The sequence below is a fragment of the Serinus canaria genome, chromosome 2 (genome assembly GCF_022539315.1).
Source record: "Serinus canaria isolate serCan28SL12 chromosome 2, serCan2020, whole genome shotgun sequence".
Taxonomy (NCBI): Eukaryota; Metazoa; Chordata; class Aves; order Passeriformes; family Fringillidae; genus Serinus; species Serinus canaria.
In genome coordinates, this window is record NC_066315.1 from 145,193,149 (window position 1) to 145,204,215 (window position 11,067).

The window sequence follows — 11,067 nt, forward strand, 5'->3', positions numbered from 1 at the left end:
GACAAAAACATTAGACACCCTCACTATTTTTTTCTTATTCCTTTTTCTTTTTTCTTTTTTATTTTTTACAAAAAAAAAGGTGTGTTTTTTTAACACAACTTGAGTGTGTTAGGCAGCAGATAAGAAAAGGGAAGAAACTGATGGACAGAAAGAAAGAAAATTCAACACTAATGCAATGAACTGGTGTAGTAGATAGGTGAGCAAAAAGAAGTAGAGGAAATGCAGGGAGCAAGAGCAGCTCCAATCACACCACATGGCTGGACTGGGGCTAGAAGAATATATGTGTTGTGGATGGTGTAGAGTGACTGAAGTATAAAAGCATTAAATCACTTGTGCAAAGGCAGATCAACATCAGCATTCAGGAAGATTGTCTCAACCTCAGCAATTTGGGAATCATTCAAGTCAATGATGATAAATCTTGACCACTCCTTAATGTTCCTGTTGTCTTTGCATCCATTCTCCTGTAATAAGATGTTTGTACATTCTGCTTCCCCCTTTCACCTTCTGGCCAATGGAAACCCCTTAGCCAGGACTGCTGCCATCCCTCCACTGCATCTTTACCAGCCATGTTACTGAGCAGGGGAAGATTAAAAAAGTATCATGTAAACATGAAGGTTTCTGTGCTGGAGGAGCCTGGACAGGGTCCATTAAGATCATGTCTAACCTCTGTCAGTGTTGAACACTAATATCAGTATTCACAAAGCATAAGAAATGTTGACGAAGATGAAGCAACTGAACCATAGAGGAACCTTTCCCTTAACTCCATTAGTCTGTGATTGCCTTTGCAGGCTGTAAAAGTAATGTTTATTATACAAATCAAAAGGTGAGAGGTTTATTTAGTTGGTTTTGAAGGTCTGTTTTTTTGAACTCTTGTAACTGTAATTTGTGATGTATATATCATTTGTATATATATGTATATATAATGTATATAAAGTCTGTGAAGTTTGTCTTACTTTGAAAAGTACTTTCCTACACATCTTGTAGCAAACACACTCCAAGAGAAGATGCAAAATATTAATAGGGAAAGCTTCTCTGGATAGCAACCTCTGTATATGCCAGGTTTTATGTTTTATTTGATAGATTAAATGAAACCTCACTTTTTCTTTTAATAACAGTCAGAAATTGGTTTTTGTCATCACATCTATCCCTGCTTCCTTATGATCCATATCCTCTTCCATGTTATTAGTTGTTCTCTTTGACCATTTCTGCCTACTCTTGGTTCTCTCAAAATCTGTTTTAGGGGTTAAGGGCATGTTTTTCAAAGCTGTTTAGACTCCTGATTATGCAAATAGGTACTTGCCAGGTTTTTCTGAGACATCTTAAATGCTGAGGAGACTTGCAATTGATCTTAATAATACTTCAGTACTCACCTAATTTGTAAATTTAATTGGGTGCCAAATATTTTTGACAGGCTGACCCAAAGTAATCAGAGCTGTGCACAGAAGACCAGAAGTGACATACTTGAATATTATAAGAATTATTATAAGTAATATTAAATATTATAAGTAAGTGACATACTAGAATATTATAAGACTCAAAGTACTATTTTCTATGTTACTATTTTCTCTTTCCTCCTCCTCACCCTCTTTGAATTCCATCACTTCTTTCAGCTTTCTAAGGGATTGCCTACATCAGATAAAAGTGCAAACACAGAAATACAGTTCAAACTGTCCAGTCCGTTTTGCATACACTCCCCATGTGTATGCACTCCCAGCACTGAAGCAACACTTCATGGAGTTGTTTGGATAATAAAAGACCTTTAAATTTCATCCAGTCCAACCACCCTGACATGGGTAGGGACACTCTTCATTAGATCAGGTTGCTTAAAGCCCCATTACATTTAACCTTGAAGACTTCCAGCACTGGGATGTTCACAACATATCTGGGAAACCTCTTCCAGTGTCTCACTACCCCTTTTTGTCCTTTTGTATGTCCAGTCTGGATCTACCCTCTTTCAATTTAAAACCCCTGCCTCTCCTCTGGTCACTACAGGACCTTGTAAAAAGTCTCTCTTGATCTTTCTTACAGGTCCAGTTTAAGTCTTGAAAGCTGCAATAAAGTCTCACTGTAGCCTTCTTTTCTCCAAACTGAATAACCCCAAATCTTTCAGCCTGTCTTCACAGGAGAGGAGCTTTAGCCTTCTAATGCTGTGCTCTCTACAGATGCTCCAATAGGTCCAGGCTTTTCTTGAGCGGGATGCAGGGCTCCAGGTGAGGTATCATGAGAGCACAGGAGAATAACCTCCCTCCACCTCTTGTCACACTTGTTTTTATGCAACTCAAGGTATTATTGGTTTTCTGCCTACAAGTTCACATTGTCAGCTTATGTCCAAGCTTTTATCTACCAACATCCCAAATACCTTTGCAAACTCTCTATCCAGTCATCACCCAGCCTGAACTGGTGCTGATAATTGCCGTGACCCACATGCAGGACCTTGCCTTTAGGTTTTTTTTGGGTTTTTTAGGCTTTTTTAACCGAAAAAAACCTCTTTTAGGTTCTTCTCATTCATGGGGGTCATATGAGCCCAGTCTTTTTAAAGTACTTCTGCATGCCATTCCTTCCCTCAAACCAATCAACTGCACCCCTCAGTGTGATGTTATCAGCAAAGTTTCTGACGCTGTGCTCAGTTCCACTGTTAGTGTTGTTTAATTGAAATGTTATAATATTAGATTGTATTGGTCCCAATTCAGTCCCTTGAGTGGTAACATCACTTCTCACTGGTTTCCACTTGGACATTGAGCTATTGACCACAACTCTTTGAATGCAGCCACTCTGACAATTCCTTATGTACTGAATAGTCCAATCCCGAAAACTGTATTTGTCCAATTTAGCAGAAAGAACGATTTGAGGAACTGTATCAAAAGCTTTACAAAATTCCAGGCACTTGATATCCATAACTCTTCCCTTGTCTACCAACGCAGCCACTCCACCATAGAAGGCCACTAGATGCTATCTCTAATCACCTCCCTGTCTTCCATATGTTTCAAAATTTCTTCCAGTGGGATCTGTTCCATGATCTTCTGTCTGCAGGGCTGACTTCCATACCTCCAGCTGAGCTTGTTTTCTTTCAATTTCTTCAGTAGACAAATGAATAAGACACTATAATTCAGACATAAAAAACACAGTGAAGCCCTTCAGAGTTCTCTTAGGTGGTTAAGTTGCATCTGATCTGCTGCTTTCGATCTTTCCTGAGGAAACTGACAGTACCGAATTTAATTAGCTGGGGTACTTTATGTTGCTTGCCAGAGATATCTGCAGGAGTTACATCACACATCAATGGAAAGCAGCCTAGTTTTCTTCCTCCAAACCCCTTAGGTACAGGGAATTTAGTGAAATGATATCTTTCAAGATGAAAGAAGGATTTTCACTGGGGTCATCTTTGCTTTTTGAAAGTTTACTTGGAGATTTGGAAATCACCAGCGGGTTAACCTCATCCTCACCAGGACAAACTGAAAATGGTAGAGGTTTTCTGATTGTTTGGTTTGGTATTCTTTTTTTCCTTACCCTACTATAGAGAGGATTATTTGACCATTATGAATGCCATTTGCATAATTATTGTGTTCGGGGTTTTTTTGCCTCTCCTACTGACACAGATCCATGAATTAATAAGCAACTATTTGATAGAAGATTAGCAGGGAGCACTTCTCCCAGTTAAGCAAAACAACCTGGAGGTGTGACCAACATGGAGCTCTCTCATGCTTGGTACAAAAATACCAAAATGACCATTCAGAAGATTCCTACTACCAAGAAGTATCATGATCAGCCCCTACTCAGAGCTGTGGCTCACTGAGTTGTCTCCATGAGGATGACTCATGGCCAGCTGTGCATTCTTAATTTGTGTTCTGATTGAATGCTGGGGTGGGGGGAAGGAGGGGAGGACTCAGAATAAGCACAATCATGATGAGGTCAAGCATCCACATTCGGGAATAATTATCTGGTCATTTAGGATGTTACATAAATTATTTGTGGAATTGATACTTCACTGACCTCCTGGAAGATTCTTATAAAGTAGCTGATATAGTTCAAAATTACATTTAAGGTACTTTAATGCATTGTTGACCAAGCATTTTCTTGTTTAGCCAGGTTGATGACAATTTTGCTATACATAATGTACGGAAATATATGATATAAAGGCAAAGCCTACCATCAGTCACTTCTAACCTCAATAAATTATAATGGCTAAGAGTCATAAGTAATATAGGCGTACATACTATCGTATATATTTGTACATTTTTTATATATTCATTCAGTAAACCATCCTAAACTATCTGTTGTTCTCTTCTTTTTGCAAAAATCTAATGGATCCTTCTTAGTAGAGTCTGGCAAATAGAGAAACTGATAAATAACTGATAAGTTTTCTAATTCATATTTCAAAGGCTGGAAGAAAGGTCCTATGTCTCTTATCCCTCCGGCATAACAGCCTTTTCAGCATCTTGACTCAGTTTCCATTCTAACGTATTTGTTAACACAGGACTCTGCTTACTTAAAGCCTGTTTTAAGGAAGCTTGGGAAACGGCTCGCTGTTCCTTGGACCCGGTGTTTCCCTTTTGTTTGTCCAACAGCGCAGACAAGGAGCGCTCGCCGCCCGCCGGGCGGCCCGGGGACAGAGGCGCGATGCGGGCACACCCGCGCTCGGGCCGCGCCGCCGCTCACAGCGGCTCTCGGGTCTCTCTGAAACAAAACTCGTTACTGTGGAAACTGCGGTAGAGTCGCCCCCGCCTACAAAGGCGACATCAGCTTCCTCGGACGGCTCAACTCTGCCGGTTCTCCCGTCCCCCGCAGCAGCAAAATCGCTGCGGCCCAGGGGGGTGAGGCTCTGAGGCTCCCGCCCGCAGATTTCACCCTCCCGGGGCACAGGGGCGAGGGCCGAGCTCGGCCGTGGCTGCGCAGCGGGGCCGCCCCACGCTGGAGAAGGGGGAAACGGCGCAGCGGCTGCCCCGGTGCCGGGACCGCTCACCTGCCCCATGCCCCGGCCATCACCGAGAATGGCTGGAGTCACCTCGGCTCCCGTCAGAGCGGCCGGTCCCTTTCTTCTGTCACGGGGGGCGTGACCTCCTCTCTCGCGGAACCGTCCCGGCAGTCCGGGAGCCGCTCCTGCCCTAAAATCTTGGGAAAATCCTGCCACAGATGGAACATAGGAATTGGGAGCGCTTACGCCCTCCCCTGCAATGGCGCGAGCCCAGCTTTTCTCGGCCGCTCCGTGAAACCTCTGGGAACTGGGGGCTCCTTCCCCGCCTCCCGCCATTCTGTGGGAAGTGGGGATCTCTGCCCCTCATCCTTCCAGCCTGTGGGAAGTGGGATCTCTGCCCTTTCTCCTGCCAGTCTGTGGGAAGTGGGGATCTCTGCCCCTCATCCTTCCAGCCTGTGGGAAGTGGGGATCTCTGCCCCTTATCCTTCCAGCCTGTGGGAACTGGGGATCTCTGCCCCTCATCCTGCCAGCCTGTGGGAAGTGGGGATCTCTGCCCTTTCTCCTGCCAGTCTGTGGGAAGTGGGGATCTCTGCCCCTCATCCTTCCAGCCTGTGGGAAGTGGGATCTCTGCCCTTTCTCCTGCCAGCCTGTGGGAAGTGAGGATCTCTGCCCCTTATCCTTCCAGCCTGTGGGAAGTGGGGATCTCTGCCCCTCATCCTTCCAGTCTGTGGGAAGTGGGGATCTCTGCCCAGTCTGTGGGAAGTGGGGATCTCTGCCCTTTCTCCTGCCAATCTGTGGGACGTGGGGGCCCTTTTCCCACCAAGGAGCAGGCCAGGCCTCCCCAGGCCAGGCCTCCCCCAGCTGCTCCCTGCCCAGGCTTCCCCAGACCAACTTTCTATTCAAAAGTCATGCGTGTTAAACACGAGTTTTTTTTTTTTTGTTTGTTTGGTTTTTGTTTTGTTTTGTTTTGTTTTGTTTTGTTTTGTTTTGTTTTGTTTTGTTTTGTTTTGTTTTGTTTTGGTGTGGTTTTTTTTGTGTTGTAATTTCCTTTTGTCCACTGGTGAAAGATCTCAGCCAATGGCAAACACACACTCTCCTCTCCCCCCACCCCTCATCTGGGGCAGGTTGGAAAAGCCGAAGGAAAAAAACCAAAACAATCCGAAAAACTGAGAAACTACTCCAAAAGCAGCAATTACTGACCTTAAACAGATACACAATACATTCACAATATGCACACAGATGTGAACTACATACTACACAACAAAAAGAGGTACCTTTATATGATCTCCAGCAGGATCTTGGAACCATGGTATCTCAACCTCATTCCTTAAAGCTCGGAATCTTTTTGATTGCCAGTAAAAAAGAATTCCTTGCAGGATGCTTTTGGTCTGGAGGAAGGGTACCAGATTATCTCATCCCGTCTGGGGTGCCAGAATAGTCCCGTCTGTTCCTTTTTGCCCAACCTGGAAATGAAACTCGAGATAATTTTAGTAAGGAGGTAGTATAAAAGGGGATCTTTAATGAAGGCCTTCAGGGGCATTTATGGAAAGATGCCAACAAAAGCCCACCCCCCAGGGGTGAGTACATTTTTATAGGTTTTAGGAAATTAGCATAATTGATAAAATTGATAATTAGGAAGACAAGTGGTGATGCAATTCCCCCCAGGTCAAGTCCCTTCTCTGGAGTCAGCACTAGTTGTACTTTGTCCATGAGAATGGATCTTGAAGTCCATGAGTTGTTCTTGGTCTTGGTTCCCAAGAAGAACCAAGAAAGTGGAGGGCCTTGTACTTCCTGGGGCTTGGAGCTCTGGAATTTATTTTGTCTTTCTGCTAAGGGAAAGATCATGAAAAGTAGTGAGAAAAACTAGCTACTAATATAACAGGTGACAGAGTTACAAATGTATGTGTGAAGAATGCAGAGAATGTATAAAAGAAAAAAAAATCAAAACCCAGATGGCATCACTATAAGCCATGTAATTTCTCTGTTCCTGGGAACTGGCTTCATAATGATTTAAGATCTTCCAAGTTTTCAAGAGGTTTCTTGTCTTTTCTCTGTGGTTTTTCAATGCTTCTTTGTTTTTAATATTTTTCATATTTAAAAAAAAGCTGGTCATAAATATTTTGACTGGAGATTAAAATGTGTATAACAGCTGTTTTTTCCAGCTGAAAGCAGTAAACTATATCCAGTGCTAGGTCCTATATTGCAGCTGGTTTAATAAAGAAGACAGGAAGGGTGAACAGTGGCAAAAGTCTTGAACTCTTTGAGAAATAAAAATAAGATAGAAAATAAGATCTTAAACAGGAGTGGTTCCTGTTGTCTAAAAAAAGCAAGACCAGCATAGCAAGAACCGAGTCCAGGAGTAAGTGGGAAGATTATATGTCACATTATTCAAGTGTTAAGGCAATAGACCCTGAAAATTCAGAATGACTAAAGAGCAGGGAAGTGTTCCAGGAGAAGCTCATGGTAATTTTGGATCTGAAATATATTCCTCATAAATAGAAGAATATTAATGGAAAATTATCTTCTCTCTTGGGAATTGTGATCATAAACTGCTGCAGTAAGGGCAAGTAGTTTCTCCCTCTGTTCTATGGCTAATGACAGGAATATCTGAAAAGTTCACTGAATTGCATAATATTGTAATTCCAAATAATTATTTCAAATCTACAATCATTTTAAAAACAAGACTGTCACAGGGTTTTTATATTCAGGTTTTTTTATTGAGTGGAAGAAGTGTATTTGTACTTGAAAAGGTTGCAGAATTTGACTTTTGAATTAATGGAAGGAGTTGTTACCTGCTTTGAAGTGCTTTATCTTTTTTGTACACTGCAAATTCAGCTGGAATAAGGCACCAAATTGTTTATAAATCTTGAAATATAATATCTTTTTTGAAATAACCACTGAGGATGACTTTGAGAGTATGATTCTGATTTCATCTGGGCACATCTTTCCTTTAATTACTGTAAAATAACTGCACATAGATTGGTGAGATTGTGTAGAAATGTGTGACTTCTGAAAAAGTCATCTTTCAGCTACATTGGAAGTTTCAATTTCTAGGATGTTAACTGATGTTAACATTTTATTCTTATTCTAGCACCACAGACACTGAATAAGTCAAACTTCAGGCTAATTAGCTGGAGGAAAAAAGAGAAAACACTGTTACTTTTATCTATTTACAGCTCAACTAATAGTTTTTTTTCCCAGAAGGACACAGGCAAACCATTTCCCTCCATATTTATAAATACAGCAAAAGAAACTCAGGATGAAAGTTATATTAGTATTTTTTACTTCCATTTTTCTGTAGGCTGATTTAAAACAAAACAAAACAAAACAAAAAACAACACAACCTTAATTAGTATATTTATACAGATAACAAACCTATCTTCTTTCAAAAGATTATATAAACAACTTTTTCCTCTAATCTTTGCCTCCTTCTCACAGTATGATAAACTATTTATTTATTTCGTTCAGGAAAAAAAGGATAATAGATCCAACTAAGGAAACTGGTTAGTGTTAGGGCAAAAAGAAGCTTAGGAAGTAATTTCTTTCTTGCATTCTTGTGAGCCAGTGTTGAAATTATACTCCTAAAACCTCACTTTCAAAGCTGTGACTAAAATCCTTGATTACAGTACAGTCTTCTATCAGGAAATTATTTCATTTTTCACATTTCCATTACCGTGCAGTCAAGCAGGACTACTTATATCTTCCTTCCTGAATTAAGTGTCTTGAAGGTCTCAGGTTAAGGTCCTGTTACATGAACACCATTAGAATTTTGCACTGTGATGAGCTGGTTCAAATCACTCCAGTATTCTCCATTCTGCCTTTTCTAAGGCGTGCTTAAAACCACAAAAAATTTGCATGAGCAGTTATGTCAAATGATAATCTGGAAAAAAATGGTGTCTGTGATTTCTTTGGAAAGTGGAGGGATCTTTTTTTCAGCTCTGTATTCCTGTAAAGCTAAATGCAATGATTATTTATTTATTTATTTATTTATAATAATTCCTTTTTTTAACTGATAAACACAGCTATTTCAGCTTAGGGCAAAAATGTGAAAAAGGTAAAATGGGATCTATCAAGCCAATTCCACATTTAAGTTCCTTAAATACCCCTTGAAATCCAAACATATTTAAATAGAAGAACTGCAATAAAAAGAAGACATGATAATCAGAAAACTAGGCACCTTTTATTAAAGAAATGGGCATATATTCACTAGTGATGGCTTGTAAATTGAATGATCACAAAACATTTGAACGCTGTTTCCTAGTACTGCCTGGATTATTAATGCATTTTCCTTACTCTTCAATGTCTCTCTCAGTAATGGCAACAAAAATTGAGCCTGACTAGAAATATAATTCAATAAACACATTTTCTTGAAATGGGCAGACTGCTTTTTGGTTTCATTAATGGATTTATTATTTTATTTTACTGAAGCAATGCATTGGGTTTGAAGAGCACTAATTGAAGAGACAAACATGAGACTTCTTTTGTACAGAATCACCAGACGAAAGACAGGACAAGAACAATTTCTTCCCTCTAAGTAACAGTTTTTAAATAGTAGAGAATAGAAGGACTGGCAGCACCACTGTGGTTCTCTCATTATAGCTGTTAAGTTAAATATCCTTTGAAATGCGATTAGCGTTCATATTTATGTCCTTTATTTAATGCCTTGAGTTGAGATTAATTTTTGGTCTACATATATGCAAACAATATATTATTACTTGTATTTTTTATTGTCCATTTGTTCCTATTATAGTTGTGATTTGCATGGACTTTGGAAAAAGGGCAAAACTTCTCCCTGTGTTCTTGCTTCTGCAGAGAGAAAGCTGGGGAGAAAATGGACAGAGTGAGAGGTGGCTTAGTGGTTGGGATGGCTCTTGATCCTGACTCAGGGGAATGTTTTCCTCTGGCTGCCTGTGCTTTGCACAATTCAAAGCTGAAGAGATGCATAAAAATTACCTAAATGGATTAGATCAGTAGTTGGGTTCTTAGGGTGGTTAGTAAGAATGCTAAGACACAGTTGAACATAAGTGGAGCAGTCATTTTCTATATTCTTTGATTTTCCAGACAAGTTCAACCCCCTGTTTCGTGAGTATACTCAACAGGAGAATTGTGTTCTTTTTCACATGAGCTTTTCATGGCTCCTTTAAAGGGTTTCTTATGGTCCTGGTGAGTTTGTACATCCTCACAGAGCTGGAAAATATTTAGCCCACAGTAGGAGTAGTTTCACGACAAAAGTCATGGAAATTGACGTTCCTCCTAGATTTTTACTGGGTTGTTTTTTTGTTGTTGTTTTTTTTCCCCTTTCCTTTGTCTTTTCTCCAGCATACATTGGGAATTCCAAGCACTTGCTGTCCCAAATTTTAATCCCGGCTGTCCTTTCCTCTCAGGCTTCTGCAATATGATTCCATCAATCTCACATTGCCTGCTCTTTGTTTTAGAGATCTACAGTTATTAAAAAAAAATCAGTCTTCATGGTACTATCTTGTCATATACTATATAAAAGAAGAGGGTCTTTTAAGGCAAAGTTGCTTCCATGCCTTAACTTTTTTTCCCCTTTTACATGCATTTATTTTTTCCCTTCCTGTTAGTCCTTCTCACATGTGTTAAAATAAAAATAAATAAAAAAAAACCAAACCAAAAATTAAAAAAAAAATAAAACCCCTACAAACCAAACAAAAAGGACTTCTAAAAATTTGGGGGAGGTTCTCTACATACTTTGTGACATCTACCAATTCATACGTCAGATCTCTGGATCACCATGTCTGTAGTTACCAATATTTTCAGTTAAACATTCCTCAATGACACTCACAACTATTTATTTATTTATTTAGTTAGTTAGTTAGTTAGTTACTTGAAATAGTCTGTGTCGTCTGCTACAATGTTCACCCTTGTATTTGAAAATGCTCCCTCATCCATGGGGAAAATCCTTCTCTGGGTTGCCAAGCCCTTCAGTCTCACCTTGATGGTTTGCCAACAAATGGCACATTGAAGCAGCGCTGCTGAAGTGGTGCAGCTCTCCAGAGCCCCTAAATACCTCTATGTGATGCATTAAATGTAGCTCAACATTCATCTGACCCAGAGTTCAGTTCTGCCTCCCTGTCTGGGATCAGGCTGCTCCACAGGGAAGGTGGCCTGGGAGCTGACCTTGGCATGGCAGGCAT